The sequence below is a fragment of the Varanus komodoensis genome, unplaced genomic scaffold, assembly GCF_004798865.1.
Source record: "Varanus komodoensis strain SLA01 unplaced genomic scaffold, ASM479886v1 scaffold25, whole genome shotgun sequence".
Taxonomy (NCBI): Eukaryota; Metazoa; Chordata; class Lepidosauria; order Squamata; family Varanidae; genus Varanus; species Varanus komodoensis.
Genome location: NW_025335661.1, coordinates 6,438,429 through 6,461,887, shown reverse-complemented (window position 1 = coordinate 6,461,887; position 23,459 = coordinate 6,438,429). Strand labels below are relative to the sequence as shown.

Here is a 23,459-nt window from a genome sequence, read left to right as displayed (position 1 = left end):
ATGCACTGCAATTTGTGAGATTAGGAGAACATCTTCCAATGCAAGAAACTATGACTTCTTGGAAGACTTGAACCCCAGCACTGCTCACTTTAGAAAGAAATTCCTAATGAAATGACCACAGGTGATTTTACAAGAGCAGCAAGATGATAGATATTAAGGACTAACAGAAGAAATGCTGATTAGCAAAAGTATCCTCTGAAAAGGTAGGAATCTCATGATTGAATATGCACAAATATGTGATTCCTCCTTTAAATTTGATGTTATGAGAGCCATTTTATGTATGGGAATACTCGTTCATTCCATGCATCACTGAGCTGCATCTTTAATCTGACAGTGAAACTCTGGCAGTGTCTTGATCATTTGGGTGCATTTCTTGTACTTTCTCTGGTTCTTCTATACATTGAGCTGAGTCAACCAAAAATCCAAGTAATGTCAGTGCAGATACATGCACCACAGAATACCAACTATATTGACTGTCTGGTAATTTACCTTTTGATGACACCTCACTTACTATTCATCTAAGGCAATCACAGTATATGACTTTTTACAGAATTGCAGGAAGCAGTAAAGAAGACACCACTTAACTAGTTAAGTGGTTTACACAGCTTTTCTGGTATATCACTATCAAAGGAATCAAGTAAACTGGCTAGGGAGAACTATCTTCCATAATCCAGGCACACTGAAAGTATATTTTGGGTATTTAGTGTATTCTTCAATACTGAGGACCCTGATACTCAACACTACAGGGGGAGAAATTATCTAGTAGCAGCAAGGGAAAAAAGCTTGAGCTTTAGAGAGTAAAACTCTCCATGCAATCCTTAAATTGTACAATTCAGACATCCCAGCTATCTAAACTAGCCACAAATCAGGAGGTGAAGGAGACTAACCTTACTATGGGAAAGAGATAGCCTGCAGCAAATTCACAGTGGCACAAACATGATTTTACACTGAACCATTTTAAGCTCACAGGTTTTACAGATTAAGAGAAAGGACAAGCCTAAATGAAAACTCTAAAAAACATTATAATGGTTTACTGAGACTGCTTCACACCAGAAATCACACTAGAAGTGGGTCCCTATGTTTCCACTGCATTCCTACACAACTGAGTTGATACAGTAAATCCTTATTACCTAGATATGTCAGTTAATTGTAGCTCCTGGAAAGTATTTGCCATGCATTTCCAGACAGATGAACAACTTTCAAACTTTACCAAATGTTGTCATCAATGTGTAGTGGAAAAGCAGGGAGTCTATGTCTGCTGTAACATGGCATGCAGCTCCAAAAACGGTTGTCTCTTGTAATTCCCACTAGATTCATTCATCTAGTTAAGAACACAATAAATGTCTTAGGTTTTACAACATATATGTATGGTTAAAAGTCAACATGAAAGCATTACTAAGCCTTTCAAGCTTCATCAACAGACACAGATAACATACCTTACTCTAGATATACTAGATGTACCTTGTCTTCAGATTAAGAGCATCATTGTTACTAAACTGACTCAGATTAATTGGAAAAACAAAAGACTATAGTCACCAGCTCTTGTTACCTAAATGCAATGCCTCAGATGCAGAGCAAACTGAAGAAATGATGAGATAAGTCTAACTGAGACTAGGCACCTGGTGCTTACCAAGGTGCTAAATCTGCATCTGTGTTACACTGTTTCAGGCCGTGAGTGGTGTTAACATGAATGAATGAATGAATGAATGAATGAATGTTCCCCGAACAACAATGCCCCACTAAAGTTTATCAAGGAGAAGCTAGGCTAGAACCTTTCTCTCATTACTACTGTTCTATGCAAATAATTTAATACAGGGAAGCATTCTATCATGCCAGCTCCACCTTCAGTTCAAATACCAGTTTATCACCTCAGTGAGAGCAAAACCTTAGGTTTAATACCAAGATGCAGAGGGCAAAGCCTTTTTCCTTTTAAGTCAAGACTTCTCTTCAACCCCCACCAATCCCTCTTTCATGCCAATTTTGGCAGCTGATTCATAGAACACTGTAATTTGGGTACCCCTTCCCTTATTAGCCAAGTACAATGCTTCTACTGAAAAACTTACAGGAATGTGTCTTGTTGGAAAGTACAGATACAATTAACATTCATTCAATCCATATGCATAGCATTATTAAAAAGTAAAGATAAGCTAGAATAGAATGCACAGTGGGTAAGCTTGCACTTCCTGGCAAAAAGATATCCTGGCAAAAAGTCAGGGTAGGTTGGTGGTTTTGCAATGGAACACCAGGCCCACTGTAACCAGCTAACTCTCTCCCTTCCTCTTAATCTTGCAGGTGGCATCCCTTTCCACTGCAATCAAGAGCCAATTTCAGCTCTCTCCAGTGTTACTGCACATTAACCTTTTCACAGAGAAAGCCAGCTTGAAAGCCTAATTTCACAATCCCCATTTTAACAGCCACTGACACCCCTTCAATGTGCCTAAGTGAGACCATGGAGGAACTGGCAGTGGCCAGCAATTGTTTTTTCTTTTTGCACATTAACTGTGTACAAATACATTCCTAATGTTTTTAAAAACATTTTGTGGGTCTTGCACAGCTCTGGGAATTTGAAGCCTTGGTTGGAGCAATGCTAAGGTACAGCAGTGGCTTGCTGCCCTAGAGACTGGGGTGATGCTAGGTACTGAAAATATCAAGGGTTCCACCCCCAAGAAAATGCATAAATTTACATATACTAATTTACATATGCTGTAAAGTCTGTGCATGTGTTTAAAGCCCCCCTTTGGTTTCTCTTGAAAGCTGCAAAAAGGCTAACTCTTAAGAGAAATCAAAAATGCAAGTGACATTTTCTTGTGAGAAGGAGGTGGTGTCCCTTGCAGCAAGACCCTCAACTTGTTTTTAAAACACCTTGAGTATTCAGGTTGGTGCACATTTTGCACTCATTCCCAAAACTTGAGCTGCTCAGGAAAATACAAAAGTGCATCCTTTTTTCTGGGGAAAAGGAATATTGACAATTAGCCAGTTGTCAGAACACTGGGATATATTTAAAGGAGCTTTAACAGGGCAATACAGTGGTACCTCAGCTCACGAACGCCTCAGTTCACGGCCAAATCAGGTTGCAAACAAAAGTTTCATAAAAATTTTGATTCAGAGAACTCTGTATTGGGTGGCAACCAAGATTGCAGCCATCTCCCCACCCTCTCCCAAGTGGGGAGATGGCCGTGATCGTGCTGGGACTGGGGGGGGGGGGGGGGGGGGCCAGAGGGGCCCCCTTTTTCCCCCCGGGGTAAAACGGCGGCCCCAAGCAAGAACCCCCCCATTCCCCCCCCCCACCGAGCGCACCCGCGTTCACACCGTCTTTCCCCCCCAACGCACCCATGTTCACTCCTGTCTCTCTCCCCACCAGCATGCCAGGATGACATGCGCGTGCAGGGATGATGGGCGCATGCAGGGATGACGGGCATGATCGCAGTCAGGCTGGGGGGCGGGGAGATGGTCACGATCTTTGTTGTCGGTTGTCACTTTGCTTCACATTTTTCTGATTAAAAAAATAGTTACAGAACCGATTAACCTTATTTACATTGAACCTTATGGGGAAATTTAACTTGGCTCATGACCAATTTGGGTCACGACCAGAGTCCTGAAATGGATTAAGTTCTTGAGCCAAGGTACCACTGTACATGGTTTTGGATTGGAACATATGGCTATATACAGTATATTCCAGTCAAAAACACCATCTAGCATTGGCAAAATCCCTTTTTAAAGAGATGCAGAGCATTGATAGCTAGCTGCTTAAGAAAAAGTTTAAGAATGTGCTTTTGCATTTTTTTTCCAAATAGAGTCTCACCAAAAAAAGGCAAAATGTGTACCCCCTGAGAACTGTCAAGATTACTTTAAAAAAGATGATGATCTTGGTATGATGGTGGTGTAAAACACTACCCTCTTTGCACAAGAAAGCTGTCAAGATAAACTAAAGGGAGGAAATTGTAGTTTAAGCTCTTTGGTACAATGTCCAAGATACACAGCTGTTTCATCTTAGCAGAGGGTACCCTGTCCCCAGAACATTGCCCCAGCCAAGGCTTCATGGTCCCACAAAGATGCAACTGTAAACATCCACTGCTGTACACATGTGGCTAATTAAATAATAGTAACACTGACTGTGACAATGATACAAATCTGCGTACAAATTGAATGTGTGCCCCCGCATAAACAAATTAGATAGCCATTGCCAGCTGCTCTAAGGTGTCACTTGGGCATTTTGTAGGGACTGTCAGGGGCTGTCAAAGTGGGGTTTGCAAAAGGGGAGTCTGGGGAGTCTGAAGTACAAAAAACTACTGGGAACCAAAAACTGCTTTGGGTCCCACCTGAGAGAGCAGTAAGTCAGTGCCAGCCACTTTGGCACTTATGAAAAGGCTGGCCCTGGTGGTGGATAGGATGAACTCTGAAAGGGCAGCAATGGGTTTTTGCTATTCTTGACAAAAGGGTTGTTAACCAGTGGACTTTACCCATGATGGGATCAGTTGTCCAGATACATTTTATATCACAACCCTTGGTGGGTCAAGCAAACCCTACAACAGGGTAGCTTGTCTGAAAACAAGCAAGCCAATTACACAATAAAACAAGCCAGTGAATAAAAATGACTGGGTTCAGATGACACAACAACCAACCTTGGTTTGCTGCCAATGTTAGGCTGTCATGTGAACCAGGTGAGTGTGCATGTTCCTTTTTGTCAATAATCAACACTCCAAACAATATGTTTAATGTTGGTAAAGCAAAGTATCCCACCTTTAAGGATTCAGTTAGTTCATCAGACTCTGAACCTTCATGACCATTAGGCACCAGAAAATGTGGTCTAGGATCCAAATAAACATGGCAATGTTATTAATGTTTTTACATTAGAAACCCAGTTTTCTTCAGACCAGGATATGTAGATTCACCAGTCATTTATATTAGGTAAATTCTAGCACAGCACTGGGCTATCAGACCAGAGAAGACTGATTTGCATAGTTTTGATATACTATGGAGCACAGAATACAAAAAAAATACAACCATATGACCAGACGCCTATACAAATTCCAGTTTCATGCATCCTATTTAGTGATATGAAAACAGAAACTTTGCTGAGATTTTTTGGACAAATTCAGGAGAGATTTTCTCATGGGACCACGTTTCATTCATTTAAAAAATCACATCTATTTTTATTTCTACTTCACCATCTAGGAGCAATGTGTTTTATAGTTTCTCTGGAAGTAAGGAAATGCTAAAAAGACACTACTACAAGAATAGTTTTTCAAAGATAAAACTGCATTTTAAAATAGTATCTTAATTGCTACTTAGAAACATAGAAACATAGCAAGTTAGAAGGGGTCTCTTGGGCCATCTAGTCAGACCCCCGGTTCCAGCCAGCTCTGGTCACGACATGCCCACCATGTGCATGTCCAGCCTATCTTTGAACACCCTCACCAATGGGGCCTCAACAACCTCCCGTGGAAGCCCATTCCATACCCTCGGGGTCCTAACTGTCAGGAAGTGCTTCCTGGCATCCAAATGGAACCTTGGTTCCCTGAGCTGTGCTCCACTGGAGCGTGTCCAGCCTTCCTCTACTTAATTATTTTAAGACAAGCAACACAGACTCTAAGTTCACCTAGGAATATTAGCAAAGCAATATAAAAATACCAACAAAAAGAAAATTTTACAGTTTAAACATGTATTTACTGCATATTATGTTTGTCACCATCTATAGAAATGGTGGCAAACTGACTATAGGACGAATCTCTAGTCAGTCTCAATTCTCCAGTAAGTGTCCTACTGTGTAAGTGTACACTTACAATGCAGCACACACCTTGTCTTATAAGCCAGTGAAACCCTGAAAATCTTAAGAAGCCTATCAGGTTCCTCTATGAGAAGGTCAACAAGAGAGGCCAAGTTTTCCTGAAAAGGAGCTTGTCCATTACCAATGGCCTCCCACTACAGTGCATAGTCAGAGGGGAGTGCTGGAAGGTTCTGCAGTAGCTCAAAGGGTCATGTGGGGCAACAATGAGGACAAACATGCCTGCAGTTCCCCACATGAAATGAATGAAACACATCTGAGAATCATGTTTGTGTACTGCTCCCTCCCTTTTGGCATGACTGCAACAAGATTGGAAGCTTTTGCATCCAATTGAAGCCACATAGTTATGTCTGGACAAACTCTGTCTAGCCTTTTAACACTGCTCTACTGAAATAATCCAACTTCCAACTCAGTTTATGGAGTTGGTGTGTTTCTATAAACAATAGTTAAAAGAGTAATCACAGTTTGGGGTTTGGACATTGCACTGAACTCTATGTTAATGGGAATACAAGTGAAAACTTCCACTCCTTGCTGCTGTGTCAGACAAGACGGTATCATAAAAGACCAAGTTTAATACAATGTTAAACTAAGGTGTTGTTTCCATCCAAGTCAATATGTACTGTAACTAATTTCCAGAATCCCCTGAATTGTACTTGCGTTTTTCTGCAAACAGAATCCTGTTGGCAAGGCAGAAAGTTGGAAATATTGGAATCAGACTTAGGTACACTTAAAAGTGGATCCATTGAACCAATGAGATTTAAGTTAGTCATGAGCTAAGTCTATATCCAGTCCTTTGTTATAATTACTGCTCCAATTCTGAAAACTTCTGCAATCCACTGATGGAGCTCTTCTAAAGGCAAAGGCTTCTCTACCACATTCAAGTGAAGAAGTCCAGCACAAACAATATATGGCCTCTTTGTGTAAATTGCAGCCAATATAGGACTATGGGTTGGAACAAGTGTTTGCAAATTTCTGAGATTTATGGAAGCATGTTTCCATGATGGGAAGGTGTCCACATCCTATTAATGACATCCCATTAATGACTAATTAATCCTATTAATGACTGACCTTTGTATGTAGCATAAGGCACCTCCAGTTAAAGTCTCAATTTGCGAATAAGGATGGTTTCATTTATTCAATCACTTCTAGTGTGAATTCTAGTAAGGAAGAACATACTCACAAATGTCTCTCTTATCACCAGTAATATACTACTAGTAACACTCTTCCTATCATTTCATTTATTGCTTTGGAACTCTATAGACACTGTACTAATATGGCAAGTGTTCTTTCCTGTTTGTCCACAAGCTGCAATATTTACCCTGTCATATCTAAAGTGCTGCAGGGTAGTATTGCCTACTGTGATCTCTACATAACCAGGAGCTATTCCATTTTATTCCACAGCAAGGAACACTCACTGCATATCTCAACAGTTGCTGTAGAGTGCTTCCTAGCTGTGATGGAAACAGAGCAAGTGCTGATTATGAAAAGTTCTACATGTGTACTGGAACCCTACAGCACACACCGGAAGACCAGGCGGGATTAAGGCCATTTTGTAAAAGCTCCCTATCTTTCTTTTCCTAGCAACAAAAGAAAGCAGTAGCATAGTTGTGTGTTAATTCTATAATGTCATTCTTTTAACTTCCCTGGGGCTTTATTTATTTCATTTCTATACCATCCCACAGCTAAAGCTCTCTGGGTTGTTTACAGCACTGCTGAAAACAATAATCCAAAATTTAATTTTCTTTTTAAGCTTCAATCTTCTTTATTGTGAAGAAGAAGCTTGACATCAGGTAGTTATTTGTATTGTAGTCAAAACTAAATTTAAACATGACCAAATCAAAACCTACTATAATTATGTTCTGAAATCTCATTACTTCAGAATCTATATAAGGATGTTGAAATGATCAATGTCAAAAAGATTTCCCGAAAATGAAATGCAGCATGAAGAACACAGAGATGACTTGCAACTAAATTCTGAAGGGACTTCCAATAATAAAGCTTTACAATAAACTTGAATTTAACCTGGTGTGATTTCAAGCCAGTTTAATTAATGATTATCACAAAACATGGTGTACTCTGATGCCAACACTGGAATCAAACTGCCTAATAGCATGTCGGAAGCATACAAGTCAAATAAATAAATAAATATTTGTATGCCAGACATTGGCCTTCACATTGCTGATCAAGACTTAATGCATATTGCATCTGCCAGGCTGAATAGAAACACAAGTCATTTCCTCTAGTTTCAATTATCATTCTAAATTTCTTTCTGATACCTTTTCAAAACAAGTTTTTAAGCCCCAGAGTATTTGGGATGCCTATAATGATTGGTTGGTTGAATGTCTTATTCTCCAGATTAACACAATTGTATGTCTTTCCTAAAGAAGTGAGCTCACTTCTTTAGAATCAGAAAAAGAAATCAAAAGGCCATGAAGATGACTCCACAGTTCCACATGTTGTTGCAACCTGAAACTGATTTTATAAACAATCAGTTTACAACTAGAGATAGGTGAATCTTTTGAGCTTATTTCCGTTCAGTTTCTTGGGTTCCCAACATTAAGCCAAACAAAACATTTACCCATCCCAATTTACAGTCACCCACACTGAAGACAGATGAACACTATACTGCCTATAAGATTATGCTGTAGCCTCAAACCTTCAACATCTTGTAATGACATTTGCCAGTCCCTATAACACCATACATTTCCTAAAGTATGCTCTAGTGTAATCTACACGATTGGGTGACATGTTATTAATACACACCAGCTTGTATTAATGAACATGCATACTGTTGGTGGTATACAAATAGCCTCATAAACTATATCCACTTTCAGTAACATACATTAAACTTCTCACCTTATTTACATTAATTGAAAGGGTAAAAACAAAAACAAAACACAGTGGAGCGAGGGAACAACCTCCTCAACCACCTTACCTGTGAGTAAAGTCAAAAGTTATTAAATAATTAAGAATGCAATCTTAAGCACTAGAGAGTAAATCCCACTGGATAGAATGAAGCTTGCTATGGAGTCAACATGCATAAGATGGCACAATAAGTATAAGCTCAGAGCCTCAGACACGCATATTTATCGCTGGATGCCATTTAAGCAACTTCCCACGTAGGGAACCACCACCAGCACCTATCAAATCCAACACAGTGACCTTCCACACTACGCAAAAACGATAGGGACAGGTCTACTGCGAGCCATGGGAGCACATGTACGAATGCCAGTCCAATCCAAACACCCTTCCTTAAAAGTGAGCTCTTCCAATTTCAAAAGGGCTTGCACCCATGTGGGCTGCAGACCCAATTAAAAGCATAAATGGTAAAAGTGTGCCTTCGGGTGAAATCACTCCGAACTAATATCTCCGAAATAAAATCGGAGTACCTGGGACCCAGCAGGCCTCACCGGTGTAACCTCAGGCTTTACCTTGTCCCACGGCCCCCTTCCCCACGTGCACTACTGGGTCTTGGGCAGGCCCACGGCTGCGGCCCCAGTCTCCCTGGAAGGGCTCTTCCCTGCTGTCCTGCCTGCCACTGTCTGCCTGTCAGAGCCCGGGAGCCTCCCACCGCTGGCCCTCCGCTTCCCGCTTCCCTCACTCCTCTGCCCCGTCCCAGCTTGCCTGCCGGGCCGGCTCCGCCACACTCACCACCGCAGCCAGAAGCGAAGCCGGTGACCGAATCTGCGCGTGTGCCGAGGGGCCCCGTAGCCGGCCTGCTGTACTTCCAGTCTCGGGCCGACAGGCGGGCCGGCCAGCCCCACGGAGCCAATGAGCGGGGCCCAAGTCGCTCGGAGCCCCCACCCCTCCTCCTCCCCCGCCCTCCTACCCAACCCCGCCCGACCCTTCCGCTTCGAGCTGGCGCACCTCACAATCGCCGCCGCGGACGAGTATCCTCATTCCGTATGCCGCGGCGGCGAATTCTCATTGGCTCGCGCAGGGTGGCGCGCGAGGGGCTGGCTGTGTTACGTTCTAAAACGGCTGTCTCGCTGAGAGGTGGGAGAAGCGCGCGCGAGTTGTACAAGGGTTACTATCGGTCACTCCTTGCTTGGGGTCACAGGCGGCTGCGGTAGAAGAGGAGACGAGGGAGGAGACTGCCGCCGGCACCGCCGCTGCTTCTTGGGGACGGCACCAGAGTCCCGTGGCGGCGGCGGCGGCAGCAGCAGCAGTTTATTCTGCTTAAGGGAAAGGGAGGCTCTGAATGCAAATAGATATGCGCGCGTGCACACACACGCACACACACACACACACAGAGTTCATCCTACAAACAAACGCAACAGTACTGGGCATATTATAATATATATTTAACGCATTAGGGTATGCTATTGATACTAGCAATTGTTACGGTTTAACTTCTTCATGTATGGTTTCTGATCTTACGTGATTATTACCTAAATAAATGGTTACTGCGAAATGTGCAGATCAGTGTGTCTGGCGGCTCATGCCCCGCTTTTTCGACATCGGAGCTATTATTGATTACGTAAGAACGTGAGCTGCGCGTCTTCGCTTCAATCGCTGTGCGTGCTGCGGGGAAACCATGAATGGGAACACAGGAAGCTCAGCGTCAGTGGTTCCTCCGATTTAAAGGAACGGTGCAGCTCTAAAGGGGATATCCCTCTTGCACACTTTATAACTGGTCTTGTGGCACCATATAGAGAAGCACATTTATTTTGCCACAAACATTTCACGGACTAGAGATGCACTGAGTATTATGTCAGTGTGGACTGGACTGGGTTCTAGTCCCCATTGGCCATGAAACTCATTGGGTGACTTTGGGGCAATCATGAATTCTCAGCCTAACTTACCTCAAAGGTTGTGAGAATAAAATAGAAAAGAGGTGGACCATGTAAACCACCTTGGGTCCTTTGTAATATGTAAAAGTGTGAGCTATAAAAATAAAAATAACAATCCATTTGCAGTTATGCAGAGTGTCAGGTTCATATGTAGTAAGGCCATGACTAAACAGTGCAGTCAAAAAGAAATTAAATTCATAGAAGACTGACAGTGGCAGTGCTTTCTGACATCAATATTTCCAAGCAACACTTTCCTTTTAACTTCACTGTTTACAATTCTTCTTTCCTGCACACCTGCAACATACGTATTGTGTATAAACCTCAACCTCTCCATAATGCTCCATGCATTGGATAAAGTCTATGGAAGTGTATGTCCGAATAAGGATTCAGTCCTATGCTTGTTTAGACAGAATTGAAGTCCTATAGCTCCCAGCATGCTCTAGCCAGCTGAAGGGCATGCAGGGAGCTATAGGAATTTTCTTTGTTTAAACATACATGGCTGCAGCCCTATGGAAGGTAGACTAAATAGGATAATAACTCTGCAATTGGAAGCAAAGCACACGAATATGACCCTGAGTACATTTATAGAGCAGTTAAGGACACCAATTTTAAATTATTCTGCTTAATTCCTAATTCTACCCATGTTTACTTGGAAGTGAACTCCAATTCTTCCGGTGGGCTCCATTCCCAGACAAGTGTATTTAGGGCTGTAGCCTTAGGTACAATGACATTAAATGCACTGATAGGAGGTGCAGCCTGTATCCGGTAAGTGCGCTGACCCAACAACACTGTCAAAATGATTCAGCAGGGATCACTCTCACAACGGACTTCCAAATGAAGGCTCCTAGCATTTACTTCCCCCAGGTATTGTGCAGCAATTCTGATTTTTCCTCCTTAATGGTGTTTGGTTTGGTTTGGTTTTCCCCCATCCCCTCTGTTAGATGGAAGAAGCAGTGAGAAAACATGTAAGAGCCTGAGGATGATACCATCTGGACCTCCATCCCCATAACATTACATGAATGCAGCAGCCCAGTTGCACAATAAAAGCTTTGTGTGGAAGCACCAGAGAGCATTTTCTGCAGATACTGTACACAACATCTGACTTTTGTGGGTACCTACAAACTTTTGGATTTGCACAAGAGGCCTCAATAGCCTCTGCAGGAAATCACTATCTGAATGGGCTTCAAAACTTCCTAATCTTAATTTTTAAAAAGGCACATTGTAGAACTCCCCATTCCCAGAACCACCACAATATATCTAAACAGGAATAAAAAATAGCTTCAGAGGCTGTTTTCAAAGAAAAACCAAATACCAGTATCGAAGAAGGCAATGTATTTCCCTGGGAAGGGAGTTCCAAAGGTGCAGAACACCATTAAGACAGTTTTGTTCCTAGTAGCTGTGGTGGCAGGTCTCCGCTGTTTATTAGAATAGTGATGCCTACTGCAAAATATGGGACAGTTGCAATCATCAAGTATTTTTATTTATTTTATTTATTAGGGTATTTCTAACCCATCCATTATGGTTCCTCCGTGGACGGCTTACAGTGTAAAACACCTAATAAACACGTCATCATAAGTACATGTGTTTGGGAGCTCTGATTGGGCTGAACTCAATTCTCGCCATCCCATTCATGTACATAAATGTTTGAGGACGCGTGTTTGTCATTTTTTGCTATAAGTAACCCCTCTGTACCTTTAGCAAACAGCTGTCATGTAGAAAACCACTTTCAGTAGTTTTTCTTTTTTTCAATGCCTATGTTAGCTTACAACATAATCCAATCACAACAGCAAAAATAACAAAACAATGCAGAAATAAAATATGCCAACGTGTGAAGCAAATAGATACACAATCAAATGACAAATACCACTAACCATGGATATAACAAATACAACACTTTGCACCTCAGAAATTAATTTGCTCCTTCTAAATTCATACTTTGCCATAAAAAAACCCTTAAACACCAGTATGATTCTGTACAGCAGTAGTGCAGAATCTCATGCATGGATACCAAATCTAGCCCTCCAGGGATTCCCAGAAGGCCAGGTCCCCTTTTGTAGGGCCCAAACATTTCCCTAATTACCAATCCTTTAGTAATCTTTCTGGCTTTTTATAGCCCTCCTCGTGCTGCTGGCTCTAAAAGGCTTGAGATGCTTCTGCTAAGGCTTAGTTATTAGTTATTGGCAGTACAAGCATTAAGCTAACATACACTGGTAGTTTTGGCATTCTGGCTATATTTGCTTTGGCCTTGGTTGCCACTGGAATGGGACCTGGGAGAGATTTCCTGAAATGGAATTCAGTTCTCAAGGTGAATGAAGTTCTGCACTTCTACTATGCATCTAAAATTCGGTTCCAAAGTATCTACAAAAAGCTCTCTCCCTTTTGTCTCTTTAGAGATGGTCTTTGTGGGGTGGAGGGGCAGAGAAAATAACTGCAGAGGGAGCAGCAATCAAAAGGGTAGTTAATATGTAACAACAATCAGAGTAAAATCAGCAGACTGGGTAAAGTCAACAGATAGGATAAAATGAGCAGACGAGTAAAGTCAACATGTCAAGTAACTCTTAAGTGGGACCATTCTGACAAGTGAAGTAACTATTAATTGTCATTGCAGCTTAGTCAGTGGCTTATTTGCATAGCTCTAAGGACAAGGGGCAAGAGGCTGGAAAAGGTTTCTTCAATGACCTGACCCAGATAGCTGGAGGTGCCAGTAGATCACTGGGATGAAGAGGATATAAAGAATGCTGCAGCGCCTGTTGAAATTTTCTGGACATGGACATGGAGCCAATTGTCAGGATGCTAGTAGGCAGAAATATAAAAGAGCAGGCTTGAAAGCATTATGTGGTGTGGCGCAGTGGTTAGACTCCAGTCTCCTGGGACAAAGTGCATTTACCCACAGTGTACCTTCCTCACTGGGTAAGGTGCTGTGTAAGCAAGTCTGCCCTGGCGTTGCCTGCACAGTGCCTTTCCCCTCTGGGAGTGGCTTTGCTCCATGTGCGCTTTCCCCAGCTGAGTGGGGAAGAACACAGTTCACACAAAGCATGGCCATTAACCTTGACATGTTCCAGATGACAAGGGGCCAGAGGGCTCATTTGCCCCTCCCCAAAGAAGTATTTCCCATCCCTGGTTTCAGAGATAAGAACCAGAACTGGGAATCCAGTAATGATGCTCACTGGGTGATCCTGGGCCAGTCACTATCTCTCAGCCTGCTCTACCTTACAGTGTTGCCCTTTCTTTTATTAATAACATAACTTATTTATTAACAATATCCATATACCATTTGAAACAAATCCTGGTTTACAAAACTAAAAAGATAGAACGAACCCCAAAAAAGCTCCCCCCCTGCCCCCCGCCACACACAGTGGTATCATGAAGATAGTACAAGGATAGCTGGAGGAAAGGCAAAGCAAGCGCATATGTTTTCAATGAACAACAAAAACACACCAGCATTGAGGCCTGACCTGCCTCAAGAGGATGGTTGTTCCACAGGTGGGTGCTACTGCAGAGGGGGCCTATCTGCATGACACCACCAATAGAAAACCATACGCTGCCTTCTATAGAAGATATAGGTATTTAAGCAACTGTTATTCTGTAGATAACAAAGAGCAGACCTGGGCATTGTACGGCCCGCGGGCCACATCTGGCCCGATGGCTGACCCTGACTGGCCTGCATGAGGTCACTGGCAAATTAAAAGTCAATGCAAATATATATCGTTGTAATATAGATGCAAGCAATACAACTGCACTGCTTTTATTTTGAAGGATCTGCTAAATTGAATTGAATTTATTGCTTTTCGTGTAATGTTAATGTTAATGTTTTTGTGAATATTCATTAAATAGTGTTGTTCTGTGCTCCACATTTTCATTGTATCATTGTAATGTTTCATTTACTGTTTTTACAGAGATATATATTGAGCAGAGCTGTAAGTGTATTGGTCCGGCCCTTAACAACTGTCAAAGTTTCTCATGTGGCCCCATAGGAAAATTAATTGCCCACCCCTGACAAAGGGCAAACTGCAAGTAGCCTTTGAAACCTTTTATCTACAGGATTGGTCTCAGAGAGTGATGCTAAGGGAGCACACTTTGGCCCCTGGAATGCCATATGGCACTATTCTGTTACCAGTTTATTTAGAATCTTTATGAAGATGCTGAGAGTGATCTTCTAGGGATTTGGAACAAGATATCTTCAGTATGTGAATGACACCATTTTTCTCTAACATCTGCATCGCGTATGGCTATGCAGGTTCTAGACTGGTGCTTAGATGCAATGGTAGACTGGATGACTGCCAATAAACTGAGTCTGAATCCTTGCAAGATAGAATATGTGTAGGTGGGTCTTGAGTCCTGGATGGAGTTGCACTTTCACTGAAGGAACAAGTGTAAAGCTGTCAAATGCCCCTGGAACTATCTTCTTCATTAGAAGTACAAATGGCCTCAGTGGCTAGAAGAACCTTTTACTAGCACCAGCTAGTTAAGAACATAACTTAAGAAAAGTTAAGTTCATAAGAATGTAAGAACATAGGATTTCTACCAATGTAGTTATTTCATATTTGCCCCATTAATGGATCTTCTGGACTAAGAAAGCATGGGAAAGTGGTGGGGAATCACACGAGGGTTTCAAATGGAAGATAACATCATTTGGACTGCCTGTAAATTTCTGTGAATGAGGCAAGGCAGTTGCATAATGAGATCTTGTGGGTAAGTACTCTTGGACTCTGTCCTTCAGGGTCCCTAGCTGGTGCTATTGGCTTTGCTGCAATGGAAAATCAGTCCTAGATCTAAAATGCTTTGTATGACATTTTCACACACTAGGTCAAAGTTTAGTGCTAAACTTGAAGAAAACATGGTTCAAGTGGAATGAGTATAAAATGGAGGATAATTCAACAGGAAGATGAAAAATAAGAAATATAAACATAGTTGATATATCATACTAAATATAACAATTCAGTTCCAACAGCTGTAGCATTAAATAATGTACTGAAATGCATCCCAGCACATCAGCACATTCTTTCCTGAATAAGGACTCCAGCAATTGGGTGAACATCAGACACCACAAGGGCTTGGCCTCGGTGTCGTGTGACATGCAGAGATCAAATTCAGTACTTACCATCCAAATCCTTCAAATTTTCTCTTAACACCATCAAAATTTTATGAAAGCTTTTTGAAATCCAGATAGAATTAAGCAAATGTTCTGGCTGGATCATTTTAAAAGCTTCAGAAAATATAAGAAATGTGAATAGTGCTGTTCTCTATATTCATTTTGGTGCTGTAGCCACAGTGTCTGTCTTGAAGGTATCTGAATTGAAGACTACTCTGGTTATAGGTTCAGTCTGGGAGACGTAGGTATATTTTGTTTTTCCTTTATCCATTGTGCACATTCCACAGCTATCCATGTGTGTATTGTATAGATCAGAGGAAGGTAGATGGTAGATCTTGATCTACTAATAGCTCTCTAGATGATCCTGGTAGATCGTTGAGCCTGATTCCCTATTGTTTCACAGTAAGACAACAATGGAAGGTCTTTCCCTACATTTGGATGCCAACATGGAGAAAGCTTAGGGGAAAAGCAGGAGGGGGAGTGTCTGTAAAAAGACTGCAAGCTTAGTTATGGTACTAAAACACATTCTAAGGCTGGACTTAGGCTCAGAGATAGCCTGCTTCTAAATTAACAATGTCAAACCTCCCACTGCAGCCCAATCACTAATTTACTACTATTTTTGGATTTCTGGGTTCTAGTAAAAATAAAAACAAAATACATACTACAACAGCTAGCAGAGCCGGCAAAACTGAAGTTTGCCACAACTATTCAAAACCCTGGCCAGATATCCTAAACATTCCCTGATAGTATCTACACACCCTTCTTGTTGTGCCTGGTTTCCTTCCCCATAATGACTCATCTATATATCTTAGTCGGATCTGACATAAGTTTCTGAAAGCCAAACAAAGCGTTAGCCATGGAAGTGTTGCTCAAGGTTTTGCACCAATATTGGGCCAGCTTTTAAACTCATAGTGATACAACACAACATGAACCTTGGGATAAAGTTACAATTAGTAAACAAAATGAATGGCGTTAAGATATTTGTAGATGAAAGACAAATAAAAATCTATGCACAGGAATTAACATACGGAGGGCTGCAAAAAATAGGAGCAGAGAACTGGAACAGTGAAGAGGTATCTCTGAGAAGTTAAATTTATAATTGGAGATGGAAAAAAAAAGCAAATCCTCCAGCTCACTATAATCTGCCAGGTCTCTTGTCTGGTTTTGCTGCCTAAAGGCTTGCAAGATTGCCTCAACAACCTCTCTTCTGTTCCTTACCAGTTCGGGCAGTTTTGCCAAATGACAGTTCCAACTCCCTAATCAAAGTACTATGCTTATATTGCCCCTTCCCATTCAGACAGAATATTTTCAGACAGGCCTTCAGGGACAGGCAGCTTGTGGTGGTCCAGATGTTTTTACCTCCTGTGCTCATGATCCTTTATTATTGGCTATGCTAACTAGACTGAGAGGAGTTGTTATGAAAAGACTTGGCAGGCCAAAAGTTGTCTATTCTTGCTGCAAATAGACCTGATCTGGAACATGATTCTGAATCAGATCAGTGGCCTGTGTCAGATTTCTTCTGAAAATCAGGGACTGAAAACACTTCCAGATTGGGGTCCCTCAGCTGCTGCTACTGCTGCTGCTGCTGCTTCTCTTTAAGAGGGTTACTTAAATAAGCGACTAACATCTCTAGTAGTTGGGGCATAAATTGGATGGCTCATGAGATGTTCATCCTGCCTCGTTTGAACCAGTAATATTGGACCTGCCTCAATGTAAAAATGAGTTTCAGCGGTGGCAGGCAACCCTGCTGAATGCCATCCGATATTGTTCATGTCTGGTCAGTCACATAAGGTCTTAGCCTGAGTGTAAGAGACTGAGCATTGTTTTAAGCAGATCAGCCCCTTGGTGGACTTCCAAGGGGACAGTTAAAAAGAGGCTATTCCCTCACTTTGGTGTCATACTTGAGTTCAAATATGACAGGCAGAGAAGCGGCAGGGATGCAAGCTGGCTCTGTGCACAAGACAGAGCTTGGGTGTGCATGACAGAGTGAGCTGGATTATCCTGGAGCAGATGAAATATAACAGGTGAGGAAGGGGCTTCACGAAGAGTATAGGGTGGAAAAACAGAATGTACCTCTCCTTTCCCGCACCGCCCCACACGCCCTATCAATCTGAGGGGTTGTTCGTTTTGTGTGTGTGTGTATGTGTGTGTGTGTATTTGTAAGATGTGTGTGTGTGTAATATATATATTCTATGTGTACATAAATATGTGTGCGCGCACACATGTGCACATAGAAACTGACAGCTTAAATTAGACACAACTTCAACGTTTGCAGTCTTAAGGGTTTGGGGATGCACATCCACATAGGCCCACGTATGCTGAGAGAGGTCTCAGTGATCTGGATACAAATAGGTATTTCCTCACTGTTAGCAGTATCAGAAAAAGAGCACTTTCTCTGAGGAAATTGAGAGGGGAATATGGTGATGGTGGAGGGTTCAGGAGAGCCCAGCCTGAGCCTTCAACAGCCACAGGTTCTAGAGCCCAGAATGGAATAAGGGTCAGAGCAACTGAGAAAAAGCTCTACTTCAATGGTGTTATGTTATGGTGATGCTCATTATGCATAGTTATTGGATACCACTGAAACTTTGAGTTCAAATGTTGGATAAGACTGGCACCAGAGGGTTCAAATGCACCTTGCCAAGGAATTCATTTGATTCATTAATCTGATGCCACAGTTAGTTACTGTAGAGATGAAGGTCATTTTCTGGATTCTTCGAAACTGGCTCTTTTTGCTACCTTATGGAGTTGCCAAGGAGTGTGAATTATTTGCAATGGAGGAGTGAAGAAGACCAAGAATATTTCATTTTCTGTTTTAGCCAAGACCTTGAACAAAATGATCTATTCATCCTCAAATGTTCAGGGAGAAAGGCAAAAGACATCCTCTTGTGTATTCTAAACTGGACATTGATCTCGCAGTTGCCATCATAAACTGAACCAGCATGTTGGAGCCGACCACATCTGAACTTTACTCTGTTACAAATCTCTGTCCAACATTTGTATCATGGGGGCATCTAAAAATGAATGCCTTCCCCTTGCCTTTTAGCATAATAATCTAAGGGTCAAAATACATGCTATGTTGCACTGTGCGAACATTTCCCTAAAGGGTGTTTTAGGGCAAGGACAAGAAAGAAGTTGCAATCTGAACTTAAAGTTCTCATGGCAAGAAGGGTAGCCAGCTGTTCTCTTCTACAGAGAACAGTCTTCCAGTTGAAGCTGTTCGCCACTGGAAGTACTATCCTGTCCAGATTGTCCATCTGTTGGATTATTTTAACATTCATGAATTTGCAGTTGTATTAAATATTTGTAGTTGTATTAAATATAGCCTCAAGAAGCAGGAAGCAAATATCCTATGGCTGGGATTACTAAATGTACAATATGAATGCCAAATTATTTCAATTGCAGACTATCTAGGGATTAATAATTTAAAGAAAAGTAGAATAGATTTTAAAAACCCCACAAGCTTGGCAGCAAGAAAACTCAAGTAATTTGTAAATAAAATATGCAGTTACATATATTTGGCAATTACAAATAAAAGCTGGTGTTAACATTATATTTTTTTCTAATAGAATAAATGACCTTATTCAGATGTAACAATAGACTATGGTTTAAAAACTGTAGTTTATATAGTTTGGTTTATTGTTATAGGAATGAATCTAGGCAAACATTGTGCTTACGTGTTTCCCCTCTCATTTCCTCCTTACTGTGTCTGTAAGGGAGACTAGAATCTTTCCCTTCTGTTTTTAACTAACCACACTGGGTTCACCTCTTTACCTCACATACTCTGGCCTGTTGCAATGGAAATGAAATTTCAGGACAGTGCAGAGAAACAAGTAGGGTAATAAGAGGTTTGAGGCACTTAAGAAGCAATCTAAGGGTGGAACTTACAAAAAAAAAAAAACCATTTTGAGACAGCTGGTGAGCACCTGGTGATGTATTTGGGGTGACACTGTAGCACAAAATGGGTAGATCCACCTGCAAGCAGTTATGTAAGAATGGCTCTGTCTTAACAAATGGCCTCTAAAATGACAACCATATGACTTTTTTTACTGGATTAGCTTTATGGGATGCAGAAAGACAACAAGAATGTTCCTTGAGTGCACCCAGGTTTTGTTTGCATGCAACACTAAACCTGTGATGTGTTGAAACCTGGTTTGTTGTTCTGTCTGAAACTATCTGCACAATCATCCATGATTTGTTAACCGATCACAACACTCAAATGATTCGTTATTGGTTTATAGTCTGTCTTGATTAAGCCATGGACTGTCATTATATCAGAGTCCAAAACCATAGCTAATCTCCAGCTTGTTTGTATAGCAGTTCACTGTGAAACAGAGATATGCAGCTTGAGTAACCTTAAAATGAATCTAGCTCTGAAGACTGACAAACCAGGTGGAAGAGAAACAAACCAGAAATAAGGAAAGCAAGCTTTGGCTTGCTTGCTTATGTGCAAAACAAACAATGGCTTAAGCAACAAACCATGCTAATATAAAATTTAGCTTGGTGTTCTGTGCAAGCACAGACATTGCTTCCTCCCCCACCACCCCTTAGTGCCCTCTTTGATCCGTTTCCCTTCCTTTTCTTTACACATAAAACCCAAGTTTTAGCTCCTTCTGCTGCCAGACAGTAATTTTCCACCTGGGTGTATAATAGAAACCCCACAGAGGATTCTTTAAAGCACAGTAAGACCCGTTTTGCAGGTTAGATTTCTAAGATTGGAATACTGAGTTGGGTGCAGGCAAGAAAAAGAAAACATTTATTATAATATTTACATCTGCACAAAGATGGCTGATACTGAACTGTACTAGAACTTGCCAGCAATTCTCACATGCAAACATGGCTAATATTTAGCAGCAAGTGGGACAAGTACATTTGTATGGAAAGCAGATTTCTGGCACAGATTTATTATTTTTGAATCGCATAGTTATTCTCCTCAATAAAGGAGGTGATGATAAAGCATCAAAGCAATACTAAAACTACAAGTTCAAAACAAAACAGCCTGCACAAAACCAAAAAAGTAGCCATTCAGAATCAAAAACCTTTCATTACTGAATGAACAAAGTTTTCAGAGTCCATTTACAAATGGCAAAAGCTCCTTGAGGGGAAAACTTCTCAGCTACAGAGCCAGAACTCTGATGCTACATTTGAAAAACACATTCTGCATTACACATGGATAGAATTTTGATTGTAAGCTGTCTGGGCAGGAACATAATTTTTATTTATTTTACTCTGTAACTGTATTGACAGAAGTTAGGTGTGCAGTTTGCAGGCAGGAAGCCTTGTTGAACCCAACATATGTATGTTTTTCCAGGCAGGAGAGCTGCTTACTTGTGAGTAGACATGGTACGTAAAGCACGGCTTTTATTTTATTTTATTTTATTTTGAAAGCTTCTATGAAGCCCCATTCACCGAAGCCTCAGGGTGGCTCACAACAATAAATAAATAATAACAATATAAAAACAATATAATTGGAGACGTCCTTGCCAGAGAAGTAAAATAAATAATATTAGCAATTAAAATGGTATTTGAATAAAAAGGTCTTCGCCTGGTGCCGAAAAACAAATAACGATGGCGCCAGGCGGACCTCTCTGGGGAGTGCATTCCATAGATTTGGGATGTTCTTTGAAGGTGCTGCTGCATGATCCAGTTGTGCTTACATCTGAATAGAAATGCAGAAACCTTGTCTTGCTTAGATCTGAGTAAGCTTAAAATGGTAGTAAGCATATTTAGCTTCACCCGCTGTTGCACTCCTGCAAGATGTTGCATGCTGGGAGTACTATTGCACTCATATTCTGCTTGTGAGTTTCCCATAGGCTGCAAGTTGGCCACTATGTGAACAGAATGTTGGATTAGATGGACCCTTAGGCTGACCTAGCAGGGCTTTGTTTGCTCTGCCTTTGGCCTCACCCACAGATTTAATGTGGTCTGTAAGACATTTCCTATTTTGCAGTTTGGCCTAAGGTTGAAAAACGTTCACCAACCCTATTGGAAAGCATCAATTACATCAGTGGCATTTATTTATATAATTTATTTCTAGCCACCTTTTGCCGGTAAGCTCCAGGTGATCTGCAGGCACCGACCAGGCAAACAGAGCCCCTGAACTGCTAAGTGGTTGTGACATCATGTACCTTAATACCATAACCTTGGCCCAAGGTATAACAGCTCTCCAAATATAGTGGGAACCATGCCTTTCATTTTTGCAAAAAACACAGCCCCTTCCCCTGGTCCCACCTTCTTTCCCTCAACAACAATCATTTGGTGGTGGTTTTCCAGCTTTTGCACAATTTTCCCTAACTTCAAAGGCTAAGTTACTAGCAGAAATATCTTTGCACAACAGTACGCTGATCGTTTTGTATTCTGAGACTTACTCCTTTGGCCTTTAGTCTCAGCCACCACTGGTGTATGGCTCCTGAGAGCTTCTCAGAAATAAAATTTGGCTGTTTGGATAAAAGAGGTACTGCTGCCGTGCCTTACACTGAGAATATAGTAACCTAAAATAGCTTGCACCACACTCTGAGAACATGGAAAAAATGGCCCTGTTTGTTTGTCATTTCTTCTGTACCAAACATTTGGGTATTACTGCTTTCTGGAGTCTAACCAAGTGGTGTTACCAAACAGAGAACTGATTCGCTGTGGTGCACTGAGCAAGTATTTTAACAGCTCTGTTTACTGCAGAACCCACTGCTCTGTTTGCAGAAGAGCAGGTTTCTTATTTCATTTTTTAAAGCTTCATGTGAAATTTGTTTTATACTAGTGAAATGCCGACATCAAGGAATACTTCCTCTCTATTGCAAAATGGGCTTTCTGTGTTCAGCCCGCTAAGACTCATTGCACAGTGTTGGTGAGAGTGCAATACGTACTGCTAGGGTCGTGGGGTGGGGGGAGGTTTTGCCCATCTCACCTCGGTTCCCAGAGGCAGCATTTTTCTCCCCTCTCTCCTCAAAATGACAAGCCAGTGTGGTGCAACCATTAAGAGTGCTGGATGCAAACTTCAGATCTATGCTCCAGTCCCCATTCAGCCATGAAGCCCATTGAATGCCTTTGGACCAGTCATGATTTTTGACCAGAAACGTGGTTGTGAGGATAAATGGAGAGCAGTAGAACCTGCAAGCTGCCTTGGGCAAGAGGAAGAAAGGCAGGATGTACATGCAATGTCGTGATAATATGAATTGCAACTATTCAGTTACAATGGAGAAAACAAAGCAGGCATGGAAGTAAATTGGGAAGAGTGTTAAATCCACTTATTTTCTCCCGTTTTTCCAGCCATTGAGAAAACAACCCTAATATCGGTGCGACCCAGCCTTTTGATCTGGATAACTGAATGGAAAACTGGCTGGAATATTCCACTGTACCAAAGAAGACCAAGACAGCAGACTGGGGATCAAGCTTATGCACATTCAGATAGAAAACCAGCTTACAACTCCCAGCATGTCCCAGCCAGGCATGCATATTCCTTAACCAGGATGCAGAGATTTTCATCTTGTTCAGTGCTTGAATTATAAAAATCTTACGTGGCCAAAGTTTGGGTGAGTTTGTAGCATACCTGATAATATTAACAGAGCCTTACCATTACCCACTAGTTACTTAGATGACCAATTGCATTCTACTTTTCTCCATTGCATGGTGAATTATGGGTTCAATAAAAAGTGAAAGTCAGAGCAAGTATAGTATTTATATTCTGCTCTCCTTCCATTGAGAACCTAGAGTGGCTGACAAAAACAAAATAATGCAAGACATTAAAACAATAAAATATACAATATGAAAACCACAGAATTAGAACAACCATTAAAAT

At 41.4% G+C, this 23,459-nt stretch overlaps 1 protein-coding gene and 1 long non-coding RNA gene across 4 annotated transcripts in view; one reads left to right on the top strand and one right to left on the bottom strand.

The window, feature by feature from the left end:
* The window catches only part of ACSL3 (acyl-CoA synthetase long chain family member 3), a 53,097-nt gene extending 43,533 nt beyond the window's left edge, over positions 1–9,564 (bottom strand). For 2 of the 3 annotated variants that reach the window (XM_044432761.1, XM_044432758.1), the window contains exon 1: positions 9,437–9,564. The gene's annotated coding sequence lies outside the window, so the exon portion shown is untranslated. Of the gene's footprint in view, positions 1–4,740; positions 4,808–9,436 lie in introns of all 3 variants that reach the window. The other variant, XM_044432759.1, reaches the window with a different exon arrangement.
* Positions 9,565–9,661: 97 nt separating this feature from the next.
* Positions 9,662–23,187, top strand: LOC123024711. Its single transcript, XR_006414973.1, has 2 exons — positions 9,662–9,781; positions 22,931–23,187. It is a non-coding gene; the product is annotated as an uncharacterized LOC123024711 (long non-coding RNA).
* The last annotated feature ends 272 nt before the right edge of the window (positions 23,188–23,459 follow it).